Genomic DNA, 25489 nt, shown 5'->3' with positions numbered 1-25489 from the left:
ATTGGGATACAGCCATGCATAGTCATTTAGGTGTTACCTATGGCTGCTTTCACACTACAAAGGCAGAGTTAAGTACACCTGACCTTGGAGCAATGTGGAAGAAGTTCTAGTCTTAAAGGGGAAGGAGGTGGGGCGCCTGGGTGGCTGAGTCGGTTGAGCCTTCGACTTCGGCTCAGGTCATGATCTCACAGTCCGTGAGTTCAAGTCCCACGTCAGGCTCTGTGCTGACAGCTCAGAGCCTGGAGCCTGCTTTGGATTCTGTGTCTCCCTCTCTCTCTGCCCCTCCCCCACTCATGCGTGTGCGCGCGCGCGCGCGCGCGCGCGCTCTCTCTCTCTCTCTGTCAAAAATAAATAAACATGAAAAAAATTAAAAAAATAAATAAATAAAGGGGAAGGAGGAATTTCTTTATACTCAGTGGGTGGTGACAGTGTAAAGAACAACAAACAGGCTAACCTCTGAGATCTTGGAGGCAAAAAAGGAATATGTATGAAGCCAATTCAGATTGGGAAGCAGTCATGCCTGTTTTTCACTCTCTGATTTCCTGAAATCCTTCTCATTACCCTTAATGTAAATTTCCTACCTTCCCAGTGCATGTGCCAAGGGAGCCACCAGTTGGGACATCCGGCCCCATTGCCAACACTCACTTGATGAAGGAGGTTGGAAGTAAACAGAGTCCCTCATCCTATATCTAAGGCTGAATTAGGGGGACTGTGTTGCTGGCATTTCACACAAGCATTATGAACTTACTATTTCATCAAAATAATATGAGGGTTTCTGGTGCATCTAAGACACTGACTGCCCCAGGAACCCGCCTGAACTTTTAACAACAAGCTTGCTATCGCAAAATCTATCAGGGATATTACAGGTTACATAGATATTTGAGCAATGAAATAGGACCCTAATCATCATTTATAATATTGTTACCATAGAAAAATTAATTCTGATACCTCTTAAAATTTGGAGATTGTCATTAAATACTCTTGGCTCATACTCACTTGCTCAGTTGAGGAATTTTCCACCCATAAGCATTTAAAGGGCAGTTATTTATAAAAAGCTACTATTTTATTAAACACCCACTCTACACTGTCATACATGTTTTATTTATTTCATTTAAATCTCAACAAACTCTTGAGGCACCTGGATGGCTCAATTAGTTAAGCATCTGACTCTTGATCTCAGCTCAGGTCTTAATCTCAGGGTCATGAGTTCAAGCTCTACATTGGGCTCCATGCTGGGTGTGAAAGCCTACTTTAAAGATAAAAATTTAAAAATCTCAACAAATCTATAAAGGTAATATCTCTGTATTATAAATAAAGAAACCTAAACTTAAAAAGACTACATATTGACCAAGATCATATTAGATTTGGATCATATCACCACCCAAAGATTTGAACTCAGATTTCTTGGGCTGCAAAGACCCTCTAAGTGTTTTCCAAAGACCCCTGAATCCCAAAGTGAATACAGTCAGAGTCTATCACTTCCCTCCTTGCTAACAAGGTGAGATGACTTCTTTAAGTAAGTCACTTCAGTGATTTTTCTAGTAGGAAGAACCATCTTCCCCAAACACTTTTCTCTTCCCCTTCCTAATGATGGAAGGAAAGCTGATCTCCTTACCTTGACCCACTCCCAAACTATAAAGACCATGCTTTGTTGAAAGTTAAAATCAACATTTCCAACCAAAAATACTCCTGATACTTAGCCAATTAGGTAGATACTCACTTGGTTAAAGGCAAATATTTCTAGGAAAGTCTTGGAATTACCAATAAGTCACACACATCAGTTGCAGCTTTAATCAGACTGACTGTCCTCACGCCTATTGGGACTTTTCTTCAGTGGGAAGGAGAAGTTGAGAGACGGGATTTTGCTCTCTCTCCCTTTCTCTTCCATTGTGGTGTGTGCCCTTGGCTGTTCTTTGCTGTGTCTTCTCACAAGACTTTGAAGATCAAACAATTCCTGGCCAAGAAACAAAAGTGGAATTTTCCCATTTCCCAGTGGATTTGGATGAAAACTGGTAGTAGAGTCAGGTATAACTCAAAGAGGAAACATTGGAAAAGAGTAATTTGGGTCTCTAAGGAGTCACATGAGATGACGCTCATTTATGCTGTTTCAAGATCACTTAACATCTTACTATCACTGAAAAAATCACTACCATCTTTACAGCTAGACATGTTTTATTAGGGGAATGCTTCTTTATTTTTTTATACTTCTGCACTAACAGGTTGGTTTCGTAAAAAATATGTGTGAGCTTTTGTTTGGAAAAAAAGGGGAACATACAGAAAGGAGAGGCCATATGGGAGACAGCAGCAGGGGGTTTTGTTTAACCAGGAGCAACTTGAGGGCTATGGAGTCTGGAAAAGTAATGAAGAAAAGGGACTGTCCCGATGAAAATCCCAGCAAGTTATTTTGTGGATACTGACAAATTGACTCTAAAGTTTTATAGGGAGGAAAAAGACCCACAACCAGTGAACACAATATTGAAGGAGAAGAACAAAGTTGGAGGACTGACATTAACCAGTTTTAAGGCTTACTATAAAGATACAGCAATCAAGACAATGTGGTATTGGCAAAAGAATAGACAAACAAATCAGAGACAGAATAAAGAGCCCAGAAATAGACCCACATAAATATAGTCAACTGCTCTTTGACAAAGGAGTAAAGGCAATACAATGGGGCAAAGATAGTGTTTGCAACAAATGCAAAAAAAATCGACAACGGTGTGCAAAAAATTAATCTAGACACACCTTAAACCCTTCACAAATACTAACTCGAAAATGGATCACAGACCGTGGCGCCTGGGTGACTCATTGGGTTAAGCCTCTGACTTCAGCTCTGGTCATTACCATGGTTTGTGGGTCTGAGCCCCGCATTGGACTCTGTGCTGACAGCTCAGAGCCTGGAACCTGCTTCGGATTCTGTGTCTCCCTCTCTCTTTGCCCATCCCCTGCTCATGCTGTGTCTGTTTCTCTCAATAAACAAACAAACAAACAAACAAACATTGAAAAAAATGGATCACAGACCTAAGTGTGAAATGCAAAACTATAAAAGTCCTAGATAACATTGGAGAAACCTAGATGCCCTTGGGTTTGATGTTGATTTCTTAAATGTAACACCAAGGGGACGATCCCTGAAAGAGACAATGGATAAGGTGGACTTCATTAAAATAAAAACTTTTGCTCTGTGAAAAACATGTCAAAAGAATGAGAAAACGAACCATAGACTGGGGGAAAATATATGCAAAAACCATATCTGATAAAAGACTGTTATCCAAAATACACAAAGAACTATTAAAACTCAACAGTAAGAAAACAAACAACTTGAGATATTATTACACATCTATTAGAATGGCTAAAATCTCCAACGCTGACAACAGCAAATGCTGGTGGGGATATGGAGCAACAGGAACTCTCATTCATTGCTAGTGGGACTGCAAATTGGTCCCACATTGGAAAATAGTTTGGTGCTTTCTTACAAACTAAATAAACTCTTACCATTTGATCCAGCAGTCGGGCTCCTTGGTATTTACCCAGAGGAGTTGAACATGCATGTCCACACAAAATCCTGCACACAGATGTTTATAATAACCTTATTTATAATTGCCCAACGTGGAAGCAACCAAGATGTGCTTCAGGAGATAAACAGGTAAATAAATAAATTGTGGCACACCCAGACAATGGAACATTAGCCAGTGCTAAAAAGAAATGAGTTATTAAGCCATAAGAAGTCATGGAGGCATCTTAAATGCATATTACTAAGTGAGAGAAGCCAGTCTGAAAGGCTACACATTGTATCATTCCAGCCAAATGACATTCTGAAAAGAACAGAACTATGAAGACAACGAAAAGATCAGTGATTGCCTGGGATCGAGGGTGGGGATGAATTGGTGGAGCACAGAGGCTTTTCCAAAGGGCGTTGAAAATACTCTGGATGAGGGGTGCCTGGGTGGCGCAGTCGGTTAAGCGTCCGACTTCAGCCAGGTCACGATCTCGCGGCCCGTGAGTTCGAGCCCCGTGAGTTCGAGCCCCGCGTCAGGCTCTGGGCTGATGGCTCAGAGCCTGGAGCCTGTTTACGATTCTGTGTCTCCCTCTCTCTCTGCCCCTCCCCCGTTCATGCTCTGTCTCTCTCTGTCCCCAAAATAAATAAACGTTGAAAAAAAAAATTAAAAAAAAAAAAAAGAAAATACTCTGGATGATACTACGAAATGGACACATGTCCAAACCTACAGAATGTACACCATCAAGAATGAACTCTAAGACTTTAAGGTACAAAACAGATAGATGAACATAAGGGAAAGGAAGCAAAAATAATATAAAAACAGGGAGGGGAACAAAACAGAAGAGACTCTTAAATATGGAGAACAAACAGAGGGTTACTGGACAGGTTATGGGAGGGGGGTATGGGCTAAATGGGTAAGGGGCACTAAGGAATCTACTCCTGAAATCATTGTTGCACTATATGCCAGCTTGGATGTAAATAAATAATAAATTAATTTACAAATATACCAAAAAAAAAAAAAATGTGAAGCTTACCTAAGGTAAGCTATGAACTTTGGATGATTATTATGTGTCAGTGTAGGTTCATCAACTATAAAAAATTTATCACTCTGGGGGCACCTGGGTGGCTCAGTCGGTTAATCATTCAACTGTGGCTCCAGTTATGATCGCACAATTCATGAGTTCAAGCCCCACATCCCTGCTGTCATCACAGAACCTGCTTCAGACCCTCTGTCTCTCTCTCTCCCTCTCTCTCTGCCCCTCCCCTTCTTGCTCTATCTGTTTCAAAATTAAACAGACATTAAAAAACATGTATCACTCTGGTGGAGGATGTTTATAATGGAGAAGCTATGCATGTGACAGCAGGGTTATTTGGAACACCTCTGTTCCTTCCTCTTAATTTTGCTGTGAAACTAAAACTTCTCTAAAAAATAGCCTTAAAAAAAAAACAACAAAACTCTCTCTGCCCCTCCCTCTCCCTGCACACACTCACTCTCTCTCTCAAAATAAATAAACTTAGAAACAAATGGCCTTAAAAAAAAAAAGAAAGAATGGGGAGTAAGGTTTAGAAGTCTTCAGAGCATACCACTTCCCCCTAGCTAGAAAGGTGAGAAGAGGTAAGGGAGGTAAACTAATGAACAAAAATGTTGGGAATGTTTCTCAAGCGTGGCAAGGAATAATTACAAAATACTGAAATATTCTGAGAGCAAAGAAAACTGAAGTTGCGTGAAGAGGTGAAAATCTTTTTTCCCCTGCGGTTAGAGTATAAACAAACTTATCAGGAACTATGCTTGCACTCAATCATGTATGTGTTATGGAATAACTGATGAGGTAGAACATGAAATTTTCCAACAAAAGAAACTACCAGCCTCTTTTCTGCCTCAGACAACATAGCAAAGTGCCCTTGAAGCAATCTGTGTCTAGGTAAGAACCACTTAAGTGGCCCGTTTAATTATGCCATATAAGTGAGGCTATTTCTACGTAAAGGTAAGTGTAGCTGAGTCACACATGATCCACCAATATCTAACTAAATAATATATGCATATTTTTTTGGTAATTGATTTATTTATCTTGAGAGAGAGAAAGTGTGCACGCTTGCACACATGAGCACGAGTGAGGGAGGAGCAGAAAGAGAGGGAGAGGAAATCCCAAGCAGGCTCTGCACTATCAGCACAAAGCCCAACTCTGGGCTCAAACGTGCAAACCATGAGGTCATGACCTGAGCTGAAATGAGAGTCGGATGCTCAACCATCTGAGCCACCCAAACACCTGCCCCCCCCCCAAAAAAAGTATTATTAAAAACAGCACAATTTTGTCAGTAACAACTACATTAGGAAAGCAAAACAACCTCACCAGATAAACTAGAAAAAGTGATGGCCAACTGCACAAGTCAAAGTTTCTGCTGATGGTTAGCATGGTTCTCCGAGAAGCAGTCCTTGAAATGAGAACTCTCACACATAATCTCAAATTTAGAAAAAGGGGACTAAGTGTATCCTTATTTTTACCACCACCCCCCCTCCTCCTTCTGCCTAGAGAAGTAGAAACAGATGCTAGAGAGAGATGGATGAAAGGAATACAACCTAAACTGCCTCTCTCTGGTCAATGCTTAGGCTCCAGGGCCCTACCCTGTAGTGGAGATTAGCAGTGGTAGCTCTCAGGAGAACAGGATTATGAGCCTGGCAAGTGTCTGAGAGTACAATGGAAGTAGATTACAGAAATCTACAAAATCCTACCAGACTATGTGCCCTTAATTGCTGGGCAGTACTGCTCACCTTGGGTTCCCTGGCCACTATCATTGATTCAGGAACGGACCCCGGCTGCGTGGGTCAGGATCCTTCTCTGGGATTTTTCTGCAGCGTGTAGCAGGGAACTCTTGCATTGTTTAAAGAAAGAACCAGGATCCCTGAGCTTAGATGATGACTGAGTGTTTTAGGGAAGAACAAAGAGAGAACAGTAGAGCTAAATTCTATTTTTTTATTAAAATTTTTTTTAAATTTAGGTTTATTTATTTTTGAGAGAGAGAGTGCATGTGAGGGAGGGGCGGAGAGAGAGACACAGAATCCAAACCAGGCTTCAGGCTCCGAGCTGTCAGCACAGAGCCTGACATGGGGCTTGAACCCATGAACTGTGAGATCATGACCTGAGCTGAAGTTGAATGCTTAACAGACTGAGCCACCCAGGCTCCCCAGCTAAGTTCCATTTTTATAGGAACTATAAGGACATCATGACAACCTCACTTGAACTCTTGGTCCAGTCCAGTGTCGTGCCTTTCCTGCCCAATTACGTGATTCCCAAATCTTCCCCACCTGCTTTTTTTTTTTCTTAAGTGGGTTTGAGTTTTAATTCTGTTTCTGTCACTTTGAGTCCCAAGGTTAATACAGAATAACTTACACTCCAACCACATAAGAGTGCCAACTCTCCTGAATCTTTGGAAAATATTAGCATGTGAATTAGCAGAGAGAACGTCAGATAGGAAAAAAGGCAAGAATACCATTCCTGAAAAGTGCTCTCTATATAACTCTATATAACTTGGCATGGTTGCTGCCACTAGGATTAAAAAAATAATAATAATAAAACTATAGACACCAGGTAGAAAATTAATTCCACAGAAAACCATCTGGCAGAGCTCTGAACAAATAGAAGAAAGCAGAGATGAGGAATGTATTTCACCTGCTGATTTTTCCTTTTCTTTGTAGTAGAGGAAAGAAACAGAAAATGTTTTTAGGAAGGAAATTCAGTAAACAGCTTCCTACAAACCCTTATTTCTGTACCTGAAATTGCTAGAGATTCAAATGGCCATAGTACTTTTCTTTCCCTGTGTTCTAGAAGAATACTGCCCTATTCTCAGTGCAAAAGATTTTGATTATAGTTCTTGGATCAAAAGCATCCATAGAGAGAAGGTGAGCTCCAGGTTGTAAATAATGCTTTAATTAATGCACATGTGTCTGAATCAATAATGGATTTTCAATAAATAGGGTCTTTGGCTTTCTGAATGTTAAAAACTCGAGGTAGATAAAAGAAATGCCTTTTTGCTATATATGAAAAAGACACTTATGCTGTATATATTTCTGAAAAAAAATCTCATCAAGTTTGTGTATTAAAAAATGAAATTTAAAAAGTATATAGGATGGTATTTTTACACGTGTCTAACTTTCTACTGTAGATGTTGAACTTTGGTGTCTAAAATGGTACATTTGTTTTTTCAGTCTTCTTCCTGGGAAATTTTCATCCTGCAGAAGAAGGGCTAGGAGATTTTGAAATTTTCTCATAGAAGAATAGGAATGGAGAGAGGCTGCTGATTAACAGAGTTGGGTGACTAAGGAACTGGCATTTTACTTATGTAGTAAAACAATGGGGAGAAAATAGCGGGACAAGCCTTTTTGAGTGGGTAAGGCCAAGGCTGATTTTCATGTTTGAATTTGAAGTAATTAGGTGCACTGGGTGGCTTAGTTGGTTAAGCGACCAACTCTTTTTTTTTTTTTAATTTTTTTTTTCAACGTTTATTTATTTTTGGGACAGAGAGAGACAGAGCATGAACGGGCGAGGGGCAGAGAGAGAGGGAGACACAGAATCGGAAACAGGCTCCAGGCTCTGAGCCATCAGCCCAGAGCCCGACGCGGGGCTCGAACTCACGGACCGCGAGATCGTGACCTGGCTGAAGTCGGACACTTAACCGACTGCGCCACCCAGGCGCCCCTAAGCGACCAACTCTTGATTTCAGCTCAGGTCATGATCTCACAGTTTGTGAGTTCTAGCCCCATGTTGGGCTCTGTGCTGACAGCATGGAGCCTGATTGGGATTCTTTCTCTCTTTCTGTCCCTCCTCCCTCTCTCTCTCTCTCAGAATAAATACAGAAAGTTAAAAAGTGTATTTGAAGTAATCACAGGACATCCAGGGTAACAGAGAGATGGGATTGTAACTCAGGAATGATTACACAGCTGGTAATATGAAACCAAGAGGTATTCAGTAATTGTCAAGAGCTGACCCTCAGGAAATAAGGTGGTTTCCAGGGGAGAGGGGAGGAAGACAGCAAGCAGTGGAGAACCGAGAACTAAAGCTTAGTGACTATCAAGTAGTGGTCAGGGGTCAACTGCTGTAATACAGTCAGGTAGTAGGAAGGTCATATAGGAACCATAGGAGGAGCTTTTAGAAGTATGTTGCTTGGGGGGAAAAAAAGTTTGCTGCTCAGAGCATAAAAGAATTTAAGTCCAAGAAGAGGGCGTTGGATTTAGGATTTAGGTCATAGGTGACCTGCAGGAGCTCGCGAGAAGGATGTACGGATTCACTGGCTGGCAGCCATATCCGTAAATTGTCTTTGCCTTTGTATCTATTTGCTGTCCTTTTCTTAAGCTGAGTCCTGAAAGAGGAAAACAATGAAGAAAATTATAAGGCTCTGAAGAATTAGCCCACCACGAGAGAGAGTTCTCCAGCCAAGCCTCGAACCTGAACTGGCCACTGAGAGCTCTTGAATACATGAAGACGGACTATCTTTCTTTTTCTTTCCTTATTTCCTTCTTTCTTTTTTCTTTCCTTCCTTCCATACTTCTTTTAAAAACTTTTTGTTTGTTTGTTAAAGATTATGAAGTACTTAAATTTCCTTGGTATCTCAAAGGTTCTGACAAGGAGAGGTGCTGACTAGAGGATACCTGGGCTAAAGTAGATAAGAGGGCAGTAGTTTCCAAGGCTTCACTCAGGGAACAAGTCCTTTCTAGCTCTCGCTCTGGACCACCGTCCTAAAGAGTCTAATTAGTTTGCTTCTCTGACCTTGATTGCTACCTTGGGAAGAGGCTTTAAAGCCTGTTCAGTTTCCCAAACTTGCCAAGCCCTGCAGTCTCCAAGTAGTCAGCAATCGTGCCCTGCCCAGACCTCTTGCTGTCTGACCACACTGCTTAGCTGACCTCATTTCTGTCACACCCTCTGTTGATGCTTCCTTTGGAAAGGCCCATCTAAGAGGTAGCTCGGCACACAAATAGAAAGGCTTAAAAGATTCTTAACAGAGCAAAAACCAATGAGATAAGGAATCAAGGGTGGAGGGATTGGACTTGGGAATGGTAAGTGTAGAAATAGAGATTGGTAGCTTTCTAGGATGGGTGGAGGTGAAGTAAGAAAGGTTCAACTTGATAGTCATCAAGTCTTTCTACAAAGTAAGACACAAATTTTTTTTTTTATGTTTATTTTTGAGAGAGAGAGTGCAAGTTGGGGAGGGGAAGTGGGGGGTACAGGGGATCTGAAGCAGACTCTGCACTGACAGCAGTGAGCCCCATGTGGGGCTCAAACTCACAAACCGTGATATCATGATCTGATCCAAAGCCAGACATTCAACTCACTGAGCCATCCAGGTACTGGATGCAAATCCTTTTTGAAGAGGGAGTGTGAATTATATAGCATGTGAATTATGTCTCATTAAAGCTATTTTGAAAAGGAATGAATGTACACAAAGAAATGGAAAGACATTCCATACTCATGGGTTGGAAGAACAAATATTCTTAAAACGTCCATACTACCCAAATCAATCTACGCATTCAATGCCATCCGTATCAAAATAACAACAGCATTTTTCATAGAACTAGAATAATCCTAAACAAACAAGCAAATAAAAGGAGTGAATGTAAGAAATCGGATAAGATCAACAAAATATTGAGTTTAATACTATTAGCATGGCAGTTTCTTTTGTTTGAGAGAGAGACGGAGTGTAATTCAGGAGGAGGGGCAGAGAGAGAGGGAAAGAGAGAATCTCAAGCAGCCTACACACAGGCCTCAATCTCAAGATCCTAAGATCATGACCTGAGCTGAAATCAAGAGTCATATACTTAGGCCACCTGAGTGCCTGAGTCAGTGGAGTGTCTGACTTCAGCTCAGGTTTTCATCTTCCAGTTTGTGAGTTTGAGCCCCACATCTGGCTCACTGCTGTAAGCCTGTTAGCACAGAGCCCTCTTCAGATCTTCTGTTCCCCACTCTCTACCCTTTCCCCATTGGCACTCTCCCCAAAATAAATAAATTAAGAAAAAAAAAGAGATGCTTAACTGACTGAGCCACCCAGGTGCCCCTGCATGGCAGTTTCGAGTTACAGGTCCCTTTATATGGAGTCATTGCAGTTGTCTATGTGTTCTTCTTTTCATTCTCATTGAAATAATAGGTTGCTCCAAAGGTTTGCACAAAACCTATTCAACTGTATCATAGTCATTCTAGGAAGGAACAAATAGACCATAACCATACATTTCCTAATCAATAAATGCAAACATGATGGTTATACTAAATATTCCAAACATAAATAATATTTAGTAGGATGTTTTAGGCTGTATATAACAGACTATGCAACGATCAGTGCCTTAAATAATAAAGACATGTATTTGTGTCATAGGACAAAGATAGTTCCAAGATGGAACAGTAACACAACGTGGGCTTTCTCCTGATGGACACATGCTGGTTTTAGCAGCTCCAAATTTTTCCTCATCAGAAAACATAACAGGAGTGCAGGAAGGATGGGGAAAGAAAAAAAGGTATTTTCCTCACTTTGTTTACTTTTCCCAGTGAAGAAAATCTTTCTAGGAAGCTACCAAGCAAACTTCCTATTATATCTTAATATAAAAATGGGTCACAATACAAATCCCTGGATTTAAGGGAGGCTGGGAAGTGAATAACTGATTTTTTTAGCTTTAAAGATAGAAGTGCAAGAAAGGAGGGAGCTGGAAATGGCTTTGGGGTACATAACCAAACTGTCTGCTGCATTACGCACTGGGAAAAAGAATGACAAACCCCAAAAAAATATTTGCTTGAGGAAATTTCAAGATGAGCAGATTTCATTTAAAATTAAGTGTCCCTGGCTTTGCCGGTAGTACTTACACAACCCACAAGCCTGCATCTCACAATATGTCAACCACAAATACCCTACACATATTGAAAGTAGGGTTGTCAAATAAAATAAATAAAGCCCAGTTAAATCTGTGTTTCAGATTATTTTTGTTGTATATGTATGTTCTAAATATTACATGGGACACACTTACACTAAAAAATAATTTGTTATTTGTCTGAAATTAAAATTCAACAGGGCTTCCTGTATTTTTTTTAAATGACTATTGTTTTAGAACAATTTTATGTACATAACAAAATTTAGAGAAGGATACAGAGTTTTTCCATATACCCACTTCCCCTATAGGGACAAAGGGGAGGCCATCCCCAGATGTGCCACTTTGGCATATTGATTATTTTGAATTACAAATTACATAAGAAACAGCCAGTGCAAGAAGAACACTCTGACCCCTCTTTGTCTCAGTAAAGTAGGAAATAAACCTCCCATGTAAACATATCCTCCCTGTACCAGGAAGTAAAGAGACATCCTTAGTACCAGAGATAGGGAATTTAGTGCCAAGAAGGCTGTATAATAAATAAACCTTGTTACTTTTTACTATTTACTACCCTAGCCTGAGCTGTTTAGAATTTATTAATAATTTTAGCTCCCAAACATCATTTTTCTTACTCTTGTCAGTTCTTCACTGATTATTTGTCTCTTTGTCTAAAAACTGCCTGCCTTAGTCATTTCTCTAGGTCTTAAATTTCATTATTAGGCCTCTGTGTGCACATAACTAAACTGTTTCTTTCTCTTGTTAATCTGTGTCATGTCAATTTAGACAGCTTTTCTAGAAAAGCTAGAACTTTAAACAGCAGAGAAATTTTTTTTCCCCAATACCCCACACATACATGTCTTCCTGCATCATCAATATCTTCTACTAGAAAGGAGTATTTCCTACAATTGACGTACCTACATTGACACATAATCACATTATCATAGACAACTATCAAGATCATAGTTTACATTAAGTTTTACTCTTGGTGTTTTATATTTTATGGATTTTGACAAATGTGTAATGACATTTATCAATGATTACAGTATCTTACAGAGCAGTTCCATATATATGTGTGTGTGTGTGTGTACATATATATATATGTGTGTGTATATATATATGTATATATATATATTTTTTTTTTGAGACAGAGAGCAGGGAAAATGGGGCAGGAGAGAGAGAGAGAGAGAGAGAGAGAGAGAGAGAGAGAATGAGAGAGAGAATCTTAAGCAGACTCCCCACTCAGTGCAGAGCCCAACACAGCGCTCAACCCCACAGCCCTGGCATCATAACCTGAGGCAAAATCAAGAGTAGGACTATCACCTGACTGAGGCACTTAGGCACCACAGCTTCCTATATTTTTATATGCTAAATCTGGCATCCCTGACCTGAAGGCTTCCACTCATCATGGGAAGTGCCTCCTCTCTCTCAGAAAGAGCCTTGCCGATTTGGTGAACAGTCTAGAGGTCAAAATATTGTGCTCAGAGAAGGAAGGGCAAAATTGGGATATTTATTGGGACTTTGAAGTTTGATATAAAGCAGTTCTTTTAATTCCAATCCAGCAGGACGGGGCATGTTGATTAGTAATGGGTATGGATCATTGTGTAGTTTACATGTATGTTATTGTTTACAAGTAGTGAACACAAGGGGCGCCTGGGTGGCGCAGTCGGTTAAGCATCCGACTTCAGCCAGGTTAGGATCTCGCGGTCCGTGAGTTCGAGCCCCGCGTCAGGCTCTGGGCTGATGGCTCAGAGCCTGGAGCCTGTTTCCGATTCTTTGTCTCCCTCTCTCTCTGCCCCTCCCCCGTTCATGCTCTGTCTCTCTCTGTCCCAAAAATAAATAAACGATGAAAAAAAAAAACAAGTAGTGAACATAAAAGGTGAGGATTTTCTGGCGAGTCTTGGAATATGAACTGTTTTCTGATACCTTCTATTGACGAGTTTATGGTTCTCCCAGACAATTCCACTATTTGATATTTCCCTTATATCCAAATGGTGTTTGTTCGCCTTTTCTTGGGAAAATCAACAATTATCTTGGACAATTATGCCTGGAATGTGACTCAGTCATACTTCTACTTTGCATAATTCTACAACCAAGGCCTCAAAGACAGTAAATTTCTCTGTGATTCTATCTATCAGTCCTAAGACTGATTCCAAATCTCTATTTACTGTTTTACCAGAAAGGTCATAAGTTTCCCAATGAGAATATACAGTTTTATCAGTCAGGTTCTTTAGTTAGGATATGATTTATATTGAAGAGATAAATCCTTTACTTCTGACAGATGATAGCTTGTTCAAAAGTTCATCATGCCAGGAACTAAGACACAATTAAGAAGATTCTTGAGTGGCACTATGTTTTTCAGACAGTGGGTTCCTGATTCTTCTGAAATAACAGTATCTTTAAACAGTGTCGGGGGATGCCTGGGTGGCTCAGTCGGTTAAGCCTCCGACTTTGGCTCAGGTCATGATCTCACAGTTCGTGAGTTCGAGCTCCACATCGGGCTCTGTGCTGATGGCTCAGAGCCTGGAGCTTCAGATTCTATGTCTCCCTCTCTCTCTGCCCCTCTGCCACTTGCACACTGACTCTCTCTCAAAAATAAATAAACAAAAATTAAACAGTGTCTGTTAAAAGCAGATGTATGACTTAACTAAGTCCTTGGGAAATGAAACTTCTGCTTTGGGAACCCAAATATGAACTGAACTTTTGCAAGTTAAAATGAGCCCTGCAACAGCCTCTCATTGTGGTTTGTGTAATAACAATGACCACAGAGGCTAAACTGCTAGACAGAGGCAGCCTGTTTTGGGGCCTCCTTTAAATCTGGTGTTCCTCCCTGCTGTCCCATCTTTGATTTTCTCTGAAAACATACCACATTCCTTTTTTTTTTTTTTTTTTAATTTTTTAAATTTATTTTTGAGACAGAGACAGAGCATGAGCAGGGGAGGGGCAGAGAGAGGGGGAAACACAGAATCCAAAGCAGGCTCCAGGCTCTGAGCTGTCAGCACAGAGCCCGATGTGGGGCTTGAACCCACGGACTGTGAGATCATGACCTGACCTGAGGTCAGACACTTAACTGACTGAGCCACCCAGGCGCCCTGAAAACATACCATATTTCTTAGCAAAGAAGCTTGCCTCCTATGAAATCCTATTACCTTCTCTGTTACATATTTCTGATCATTGTTATAGTACTTTAAATCCTGCTACTTTCCTTCCATTACCTAAAAAAGAGGAAACTCACGACTCTCTGACCTCTGTTTGTAAAATCTATGTCCTAAATACATTTATTAGAAATCCTTTTAGAAAATGCAGACTTCACCTTGCTTTTCTGATGGGTCATACTGTAAAACTAAAACAGAAAAATGTTAGGTAAAATACACGGCAAAAAACAAAGTCATTTTGGTCCTAGAATATAGCCCTTTACCAGAAGGAAAAGTTTGCTCAGATGGCAGAACTCACTGTGCTCACTAGAGGTTTTTGGCTAGATAAGAGCCTTAACATTTACAAGGATGATAGATATACTTTTTGGGTAGTCCTTGAAGTGCTCTGGAGACAAAGAGAGATCTTCACCTCAGGAGGGGCCCATTTAAGAATGGTCAGCAAATTGGGGGTGCCTGGGTGGCTCTGTCGGTGAAGTGTCAGTCTTTTGATTTCAGCTCAGGTCATAATCTCACGGGTTCCTGAGATCGAGCCCCAAGTTGGAATCTGTGCTGACAATGCAGAGCCTGCTTTGGATTCTCTCTCCCTCTCTCTGCCCTTCCCTGTTCACATGCTCTTTCTCTCAAAATTAAATAACTTTAAAAAATTAAATAAAAATTAATTTAACAATTAAAAATTAAAAATTAATTAAAAATTAAAATTAAATTAAAAATTAAATAAACTATAAAATGAAGCATAGAGGGGCCCTTGAGTAGCTCAGTCAGTTAAGCGTCCGACTCTTGATTTCCACTCAGGTCATGATCTCCTGGTTTGTGGGTTCAAGCCCCCCATCTGACTGTCTTCTGACAGTACAGAAACTGCTTGGGGTTCTCTGTCTCCTTCTCTCTCTCTACCCCTCCTGCGCTCATGCTTGCTCTCTCTCTCTCTCAACAATAAATTAATTAATTAAAAAGAAAAGAATAGTCAGCAAATTAAAGAATTTTGAATGTTCTGTTTCCTAAGAAGGTAGCTCTTATGAAAGTAGGAGCTTATACAAAATGTGAAAGGAAATGCTCTGGCACTCAACTAAGATTCTAGCCTCATGACACCTCAAACAATTCAATCTTTGGAGATGTTCAAAAAATCTGGTATAGAAAGCCAGCATTCAGGATGCCTGGGTGGTTCAGTCAGTTAAGTGTCCAACTTCGGCTCAGTGTCCAACTTTGAACTCAGTTCTTGCTGAGTTCTAGCCCTATTGTTGGGCTCTGTGCTAACCACAGCTCAGAGCCTGGAGCCTGCTTCAGATTGTGTCTCTCTCTGCCCCTTCCCTGCTTGCACTCAGTCTCTCTCTCAAATAAATACACATTAAAAAATAAATAAAGAAAGAAAGCAAGTAAGCCAGCGTTCAACAGAGCTTACAGTCTAGCCAGGTGACAACATTTAACTTAGTAAATACAGTAAGGGATATTATGCATTATGAAAATTAACACATAGACAAATTTTCAGGGAAATGGACTTTGTAGGAAATGGTCAGTTCTTAAACAAGGAAGGAGAATATTAATGGATCTGGAACAGTTGCTCAAAGCAAGATACCCTTGAGTTAAGCCTTTGGAAGATGGAAACATGGAGTGTTTTCTAGACAAAGTAAGAAGCTCAAGCAAAAGTTGTGAAGTGGCTTGGGCAGTCCAGGGACTTGGAACCACCTTGCATGGTTAGGATATTTGAGTGACAAATAAGAGATGACACATCTATTGTGGACGATGTATGTATCTTAATCCCTTGATCCCTCGAAGAAAGCAATTTAGTATATGTGCTGCTGAAGCGAGCACTCGAATAAAGCAATTTAGAGGAAAGAAGTGATTTGGTAAAAGCATAATTCTTTATTAAAAAATAAAGTGTTTTTTTAATCTGAAAAGCTTCTGTTTTCATAATTATATCTTGATCTTGATACTTACTCATTTTTCAACTGCCCTAAGTCAGCTTTAAAAATTATGTCCCATGTTCAATTCTGATACCCTTTCTCTCCATAATCTAGTCCCTGCAAGTATTTGAAACTTCATTCTGGATAAGTATAAATTGATGGAAATGGATCTACTTTTCACTGGGTGCTCTTCACTTGGAAAAGTAGTCATGTTCTGATATTCAGGTGCACAAAGTAATTTACAGGCATGGTCAATGAATATTCTATTTGTATATGTGTCTGTGTACGTGCACGTAACTGTTGATGTGTACCCACAAGTATCATTTCTATTTATGTAGTATCCTTTATAACATAAGCCTAAAACCAACATTCCAGACTATCAACTAATGGCTTCCTATTTATATTATTAAGTAGCATTGTTGTTAGTAAACACTGTACATGGAGAGAGCTATTACGGTAAACCAGCTAAACCGCAGTTCGATGTCCTTACTCAGCGGGGTTCTATTTAGAACATAAGCAATGTCCTAGATAACCTAATGATAGACACAGGGGTGTGTCTTATCCTTGCATTCTTTTCCTTTCTTTGGAGTTCAGGTTTATAAGTTTAAGCTAATAATCATACTTCCTTGTTCGTGGCACATTGCTATCATTGCCTTCCTCCATCCCCTCACTTTTTAACATTTTAGGTAAGAGGGTTGTTTTTACATGTGTACTTCCATTTTCCAGGAAATGGAAGTCCTATGAGTCAGATCAGGATTTTGATCCTGATTCTTTGCCACTAATAAGCATGCAATTTTGGGTAAATGATTTAACCTGAGACTCCATTTTCTCATGTATAAAATGGGAATAGGGGTGCCTGGGTGGCTCAGTCAGTTCAGCATCTGACTGCAACTCAGGTCTTGATCTCGCTGTTCATGAGTTCAAGCCCCATGTCAGGCTCTGTGTTGACAGTTCGGAGCCTGGATCCTGCTTCAGATTCTGTGTCTTCCTCTCTCTCTGCCCCTCCCCTGCTCACACTCTGTCTCTCTCAAAAATAAGTAAACATTAAAAAAAAATTGTAATGGGAATAATAACAGCTACCTCATCATGGAGTTACTATGAGAATGGATTATGTACCTAGAGTACTTAGTACAGTGTCTAGTATGTGGTAAGTGCTCAGTACAATCTTGCTACTGTTTAATAACTGTCACTGGCATTAGAACTTTGAATTTGGACAAATTGCAAGCCAAGATAGTAGTATCTACTACCAATATGCTATGTAACTTTAAGTAAGTCACTTTGCCAAACTGTCACTTCCATTTCTGCACTTAGGGAATAGAAGTGGCATTGCAACTGCTTGTAAATAAGACTGTGAAAATTTAAAGCACTAAGTAATATTAATCATTTATATCACCTCATAAAAATCTGTCATTATGTCTATAATCCTGAAGATAAGTATAATTGATATTTTGTATGAATAGTGCACTTTCCACTTGTTCAGACATTTCAAAGATGAACGAAAGAGCATTGAACCTACCCAAGGTTATAGACTCAGTAAGACAGGAGGAACAGATATTCTGTTAACTGATGGGCAATGACAGAAGAAATTTATCTTCTTTGAAGAATTTCATGTTTCTTCCTATCCAGCAAAGAGTGAATCTTAGCAGTTCCATCAAGAAGTAGATGGTGCTAATGGCAAGGTCTTCACTGGGAGCTGATTCTGTGGGTTTTTAGACCACCTGAGTAACCTTGGCTGTTCCTCTCCTTTTCAATGCCTAATTCTGAACTTAAAATTTAGCTTCCCCAGTGGGTTAGCAACAAAGGAGGAAATGTTATGCTGTAAAAGTAATGGAAGTCCTGGGTCCTCTAATTCTCTCTTCTTTGACGGTACTTCTCAAGGCGCAAGATTTGTCACAGTATAGGCTTATTAAGCTCTTTAGTGGGAGGGCTGTATAGAGCAGTGACTTAGATCCTTAGAGCCAGACTGCCTGGGTTTGAATCCTGGCTCAGGTTCTCATGAGCAACGTACACTTAACTGTCAGGGCTTAAAATAGCACCTACTTCATGAATTAGACCAGCCCCTGGACCATGCTAGAGGCTCAGTTAATATTACCTATTAGTTTTGCAAGTAAAAGTGTATGCCTAACTAGAATGTGGTTTACCTGAAAGGTAAAATTGGAGGACAAAGTTGGTTTAACTTGAAATAATTTATATGAGCAGACACCACCAAGATGGGTTCACCAAAGTGAATCACTACATAGTCACATAAATAACACAGCTTTATTTCTTTATTACTAGAATTACAAGTTAGTATAGCACAGACAATAAGTGCATGGGATTTTAAGTCAGTTATGACACTGTGTCCTTGCTTCAGTTTCTCCACTTGTAAAATGGTTAAAAGTAGTACCTCCTACGTGGAGTTGGTGTGAGGTTTAGATGAGATAATGCCAGTAAAGTGATTAGCAGTTTCTGACAAACAGTAAACACTTAATATTCTGTTATCAATAATAAATGTTAGTGGTTATTGTCATTTGAAGTAAAATAGCAAGGCATATAAGCCCCATTCAGATAGAACTAGTTGTAACTAATTTAAATGTTTGTCACATACATTGTCACAAATTTAAATGTGGTCAAAACTGGGGCTTCTTGTTGTAGATTTAGACATATGGAAAAAGTTCTAGAACAATTCTATGCCTGGGCCATAGTAGGCACTTATATAAATACTGATACGTGAGTGCCTCTGTGAATACACTGATTGTTTTCCTCTGTGAACCTCACATCTCAGTGTCTTAAGATTCTTTGTTTTGCCATACTATTTCAGGTCAGTTTAGCTGTGGGAGGTTGTTTATGCCATCACTAGGGCTTGCTGTATCTAATATGGTCTTGATCTGAATCTGTTCGAAGCAGCTAAAAGAAGCCATAGCTAGTTGGCATTCACTGAAAAAAACATGAAGGCTTTGGGGAAAGTTTTTAAGAGTAACAGGAAAAGAACAGGATGTTATTAGATTGGATTTAAATGCCTGGCATGTATATTGGAGTTTGGATTACCTTCTCTATGGGCTAACCCCTGCAAAATTTTAGTTAGCATTTTCCCTCCTACAATTTATTCTTAAAGCTCATTATCTTCTTAATAGAATAGAATTAATTTTAGTTTTAGCCCATGTAAAATTTAATAAGGACAGTAAACCTTTAGCTCCAGTTTTCTCAAATGCTTTACAAAGCAAAATGGTAGTTTTACATTATTATTTGCTCTCAAATATTCAAAGCTCCACTATCCATCATATAAACTGATAAATCCTTAAATTGTAATAACAAATTAACAAGTGATGTTAGCAGAAAACATTGGCCACTAATTCCCAAAGGGAAGCAGAGTTGTGTTTACCCATTCATATACTTACAATATGTCATTTATTAAATCCCCTTTTCCTTACCACAACCTTTGATCCAAACTGAATGTTCATTTGCGGTAGGTCTAGGGTGTTGCCGTGGCAACACTGGAACTCAAGGCACCAGAATGTGGCCAGGTCAGAATACACCAGAATCTGTACCTCCATGTCCATAGCTCTTTGTTTATGGCATTTATCATTGATTTGCTCTATGTTAGTTGTTTGGTTGTTTGTGTACCTATCCAGGAGATAGGTCTGAGAAATACCACTGCCTGGAGTCACATCTTCTTGGAAGAAAGAAAGGAAGGAAAGAAGAGAGAAAAGAAGGAAGGAGGATAGGAAGGGAAGAGAAGAGGAAGAGAGGGAGGAGAGGAGGAAGGAAAAGAGGAAGGGAGGATAGCATTTGTATGGAGCCAGAGTCAGAGATGTGAGTCTAGGAAAACATTATTATCTCTCCCACCTTCTATATACCACCCCAGTGGTTGCTTTTTTATGTCTCTATCCAATTTCTTGATAAACCTAGACTTAAAAAGAAGTAATCCTAAGATGTTTTCTTAGTTGTCATGAATGAATTCAGTAATTTTTCTTTTTTTAAGTTTAGTTATTTTGAGAGAAAAAGAGACAGACAGACAGAGAAAGAAAGAGAAAGCAGCATGAGCAGGGGAAGGGCAGAGAGAGGGAGGGAGAGAGAGAATCCCAAACAGGCTCAGCACTGTTAGTGCAGAGCCCAACAGGGGGTGGGGTTTGAACTCATAAACCATGAGATCATGACTTGAGCCAAAATCAAGAGTTGGTTGCTTAACCGACTGAGCCATTCAGCCTCCCCTGGATTCAGTAACTTTGACTCTCATTAGCAGTAGTTCAGTCAACTGGAAAAATTTTTTTTTACTTTAGAGGACACACATGTGTGAGTGGGGAAGAGGGGCAGAGGGAGGGAGGAAGAAAGAGAGAGAGAGAGAGAGAGCAGCATGAGCAGGGGAAGGGCAGAGACAGGTAGGGAAGGTAGGGAGGGAGGGAGGGAGAGAGAAAGAGAGAGAGAGAGAGAGAGGGAGAGAGGGAGAGAGAGAGAATCTTAAGCAGGCTCCATGCTCAGTGCAGAGTCTGAGTCGGGGCTCAATCCTATGACCTTGGGATCATGACCTGAGCTGAAATCAAGAGTCAGACAATCAACTGACTGAGCCACCCAGGCACCCCAACTGGAAATATTTTTTATTGTAATATTTGAAATGGGCTATGCTGAATAATTCACAGGTCTATCATATATGGTCATGTCTATTCTCCTACTTCAAAGTTTGATTTTTATGTTTCTGTCAGCTCTAGGAACTGTAAAACCTTCTGAGACATAAAAAGGAGAAAACCTCAAAATTGCTTTCTTTCTATACTCTAACTTTCCCTTTTATCTATAGAAGCTAAAAGTGTTAACTTTGGAACCACACCTATATTTTGCCCCAAAGACTGTATTAAATAATGTATGATGACATACAGTGAAGTACAGTTGTTGAAATGACTTTGGGAGTGTTCTCTGGTTCCAAAAGACATTTGATTGAGCACATTCTTTCTGATTGCAAGATAGCAGAGCTCATTAACCCGAGGGATAGAATGACATTTGCTGTGTCTTTTACCGGTTCAAGAATAGGATCTTCCCAGCAGATTATGCTCTTGTCAGTCTTGTTAATATTTTAAGGGAAACACATCAATCTAACTTTCAAAAAATTATGTTTCCTTCTTTGAATCGATAATATATTCATATGGTTTAAAACCCAAAAGGTACAAAAGAGTATAAAGTGAGATGTCTCTCCTCTGCCCTTGTCTCCCAGCCACCCAGTTTCTGGAGATAACCACTGTGTTTTGGATACTCTTCCAGACATGTCCTCATACTGATTTTTGACACATCTCTCTTAATCTAAACAGACATTTGGCTCAGCCCTGAAACGTCAAATTCTGTTATTTCCTAAAGGAGTTTCTCCCTGCTGGCCATTTGCTATAAACTGATTCACAAAATGGGAAAATTTAATATAATTAAATTCCCATTCAAATGACTTTGAGAAAGTGTCAAAATTGCTGGGATTAGTTGATTTAAATATTGTTTAAGAGAAAATCAATTGCTATAGAGTCCAGATGGCAACTCAAAAAAAAAAGAAAAGAAAAGAAAAGAAAAAAGAAAGAAAGAAAAAGAAAAAAAGACAAAAAGCAGTGTCTTTTCTTAGATTTGTCTGTCAATGAAGAGGATGACTTCTATATTACGAAATTACTTGTTTTTGTTGTTCTTAGCCTTCTCCCATAGTGTCCCCTCTATTACCTCTCCCTTTTTTTGCATGTTTTTTAGCAAAACCTTGTCCTTAGCCTACCTCCTCTACTCTGAGCTTTACATTTACATTAAAAAAAATTTTTTTTAATTTTTATTTAATTTTGAGAGACAGAGAGAGAGAGAGACAGAGACAGAGCATGAGTGGCGGAGGGGCAAAGAGAGAGGGAGACACAGAATCTGAAACAGGCTCCAGGCTCTGAGCTGTCAGCACAGAGCCCAACATGGAGCTCGAACTCACAGACCGTGAGATCATGACCTGAGCTGAAGTCGGACGCCCAACCAACTGAGCCACCCCCAGGTGCCCCTGAGCTTTACATTTACATTTTATACTTTCTTAGAGCTGCCCAGTGGTTCTAGCCACGTGTGCCTCACTTTCTGTCCTTACCTTTTTTCTGGAGCTCATCAATATCCCACAGTCACTCTGTATGGGAGTCAAACCATAAGAGACTTTTAAATACAGAGAACCAACTGAGAGTTGATGGGTGTGGGGGTGTGGGGGGTGGGTTAAATGGGTGACAGGCATTAAGGAGGGCACTTTTCAGGATGAGCACTGGATGTCATATGTAAGAGATGAATCACTGGGTTCTACTCCTGAAGCCAAGACTACACTGTATGTTAACTAACTTGAGCATCAAAATAAATAATTTAAAAAACAAATATTTAAAAAAAAGAATTAACTGTAATAGTCTTGTTGGATACATCTGTGTTTGGGAACAGTACTTTTTTTTTTTAGTTTTTAAAAAAATGTTTTATTTCTTTTTGAGACATTGCAAGCAGGGGAAGCACAAATTCTGAACTTACAGCAGTGAGCCTGATGCTGGGCTCGAACTCAAAAACTGTGAGGTAATGACCTGAGCGGAAGTTAAATGGTCAACTGACTGAGCCACCCAGGTGCCCCCGGGAATAGTACTTCTATATGGGGTTTTCCATTCAATGCAATTTGTTGAACTGTATTACCTGCCTTAGTATTAATGGGTCATTTGCTTGGATGTGGGAGTTGGTTCATTAAACAAAAACTTGAGTCAAACAGATTTTTAGTTAAATTGGACTTTCCTTATGATGCAGTTCCTAGAATCCACTAGAGTGCATTATATACGAGCTGATCATGCAGGAAGGTGCACGATCCCACCCATAAGGAGTATTGTATTCATAAAGGGTGTTATAGTGAAGATATAAGGCAAGGTATTTCCCTCAGGCTATGTGCTCTCAGTGCACAATAAGACAACTTTCTGAGGAGGCCTTTTGGGTATTTCTAGGAGTTAATCCTACCTTCCCAGGATTCAAAGAGGCTTTCTCTCATGCTAAACTATATACACACTTAGGGCAGGGTCCCAGGTTTTTATTAGTTCTGATACCATAAATTTATACTAACAGGACATGTACTAATAGAAACAGTGCTTTTATTTTTTTCATTATCAAGTATCAGAACTAGGCAACCAGGGATTTGATTAGAATCTGCTATTCGCTTGACACAATTCTCATTGCCCTCAAGGTCTCTGCCAACAAGGTTAGAAACTACCGTGACAATGTTAAGCAGTTCAAAAACTAATGGATCATCTGTGTTAATATATTTTTCCCCCAGTGTGCTTCAGATCAAGTATTTTTCTACTTATTACTCATTTTAAAAACCATACTGCTTTAAACGGGTTACGTGAAATATAGTCTTACTAGCACAGGCTTGTACCTAGTCAGTTGAAAACAAGCTTATCTGGGCCCAAGCTATTTTGGGTATAAGTGGGAACTAATTTTAATAAAAGTTTGGAATTGTATACAAAATATTGATGTTCTATTTCTGGTATGTACTCTCATAAGACACCTCATCACTAAAGGAAGGGGCACTGAAAACTCTGTGGTCAGATATTCTTTGTTTATGGTGTTCAAAAAATTCATAATTATGTTTTAGCTACAATGTTGTTACATTATAAGGTGGTTATCTTAGAAGCTAGGATACCGAGATAGTACTGAGAGAATTAATAGAGAGCTATTGACTCGTCTAGTATACTTCCTATATACTAGTGGCGTAAGCCACCATTTGCCATTAAGAATAGCATAAATGCAACAGGTATTTGTCTCTATATATTTTCAAAAGTTTTAAATGTTTATTTATTTTTGAGAGAGACACAGAGCATGACCAGGGGAGGGGCAGACCAAGAATCCAAAGCAGGCTCCAGGCTCTGAGCTATCAGCATAGAGCCCAATGTGGGCCTTGAACTCAGGAACATGAGATCATGATCTGAGCCAAAGTCAGATGCTTAACCCACTGAGCCACCCAGGCGACCCTGTCTCTCTATTGTCTTAAAGGTGAGAACTGTATCTCAGTGTTTCATTTTGGCAATATCTTTAGTTAAATGCATCTCCTCAAATGTGGTTTCAAACAACCCACTATTGACCAACTGGTAGGAAAATGGCTGCTATTTTACTTCCTTACTGTGATTTCAGATGGTTTCTGTTTAAATAATTCTCCTGGAAATTGCCTTAGGACTGAAAGGTAATGACTCAATGGAACAGTTCCACTTCTGACTCACAGAGAATCTGGTATTAGTCATTTGACTCATCTGCTTCTCTCATTTAGGAAATGTCACTATAAATGCACCATAAGGTGCTTGTGAAATGCTCCAATGCACATATAAAAGGTGCTAGAAAATTACAAGGTTAGAGAGTCTTACTTCAAAATGTAGTCTTATAAAACTTCAAACAGGTGTTTGGTTTCATAATAGACCAACTCTAGAATAACCTATTTATGTGTGTGTGTCGGGGGGGAACAACCCACCTCCTCTCCAAACGAAATATCTCATTAAAAAGTTTTATAGCTTCTGTAGGCTTTGATAATTAGGTTAAATAAAATAAATGGGAAAAAAAACAAACATTCAGTGCTGGATTTAATTTAAAAATGTTTCCTAATTAAGTTTAAAAATCCACACAATGTCCAGAGCCTACCATAAATTAAATTAATTAAATCTGTTGCTTATTCCACTTTGGTTAAGTAGAATTAAACCTGTCTGCAGCCTAATTTTTTTTAAGATTAACAAATGTCAGTCTCCCAAAAAAGTATTTCCATTACATAGAAAATACGATGCAGTGTGTAAATGATACACTTTTATTAGAATAACTGACAACCTTTTTTTAAAATAATAAAACTTTATTTTTTGGAACAGCTTTAGATTTACAGAAAAATTGAGAAGATAGTTCAAGGAGTCCCCACAAACCCTATACCTAGTTTCCTCTGTTATCAATATCTTACATTATTGTACATAATAAGATTAACTAAAGATCTGTATAAATTTTAAGTCAAATAAAGATGATAAAGTGTATATATTTTTTTAAACATTTTTAACATTTATTTTTGAGAGACAGAGAACAGGGGAGGGGCAGAGAGAGAGAGAGCGAGACCCAGAATCTGAATCAGCCTCCAGGCTCTGAGCTGTCAGCA

At 39.4% G+C, this 25489-nt stretch overlaps 1 long non-coding RNA gene across 1 annotated transcript; it reads right to left on the bottom strand.

Annotated features, from left to right (window-relative positions):
* Positions 1–1777: 1777 nt before the first annotated feature.
* Positions 1778–19831, bottom strand: LOC121010576 (uncharacterized). Its single transcript, XR_005781264.1, has 2 exons — positions 19764–19831; positions 1778–1954 (listed from the first exon to the last, which is right to left on the bottom strand). It is a non-coding gene; the product is annotated as an uncharacterized LOC121010576 (long non-coding RNA).
* Between the last annotated feature and the right edge of the window lie 5658 nt (positions 19832–25489).

This window comes from Herpailurus yagouaroundi, unplaced genomic scaffold, assembly GCF_014898765.1.
Source record: "Herpailurus yagouaroundi ecotype Mexico unplaced genomic scaffold, PumYag 192, whole genome shotgun sequence".
In the NCBI taxonomy this organism is placed as follows: domain Eukaryota; kingdom Metazoa; phylum Chordata; class Mammalia; order Carnivora; family Felidae; genus Herpailurus; species Herpailurus yagouaroundi.
The sequence above is the reverse complement of the archived record's forward strand: the minus strand, read 5'-3'. Positions and strand labels throughout refer to the sequence as shown.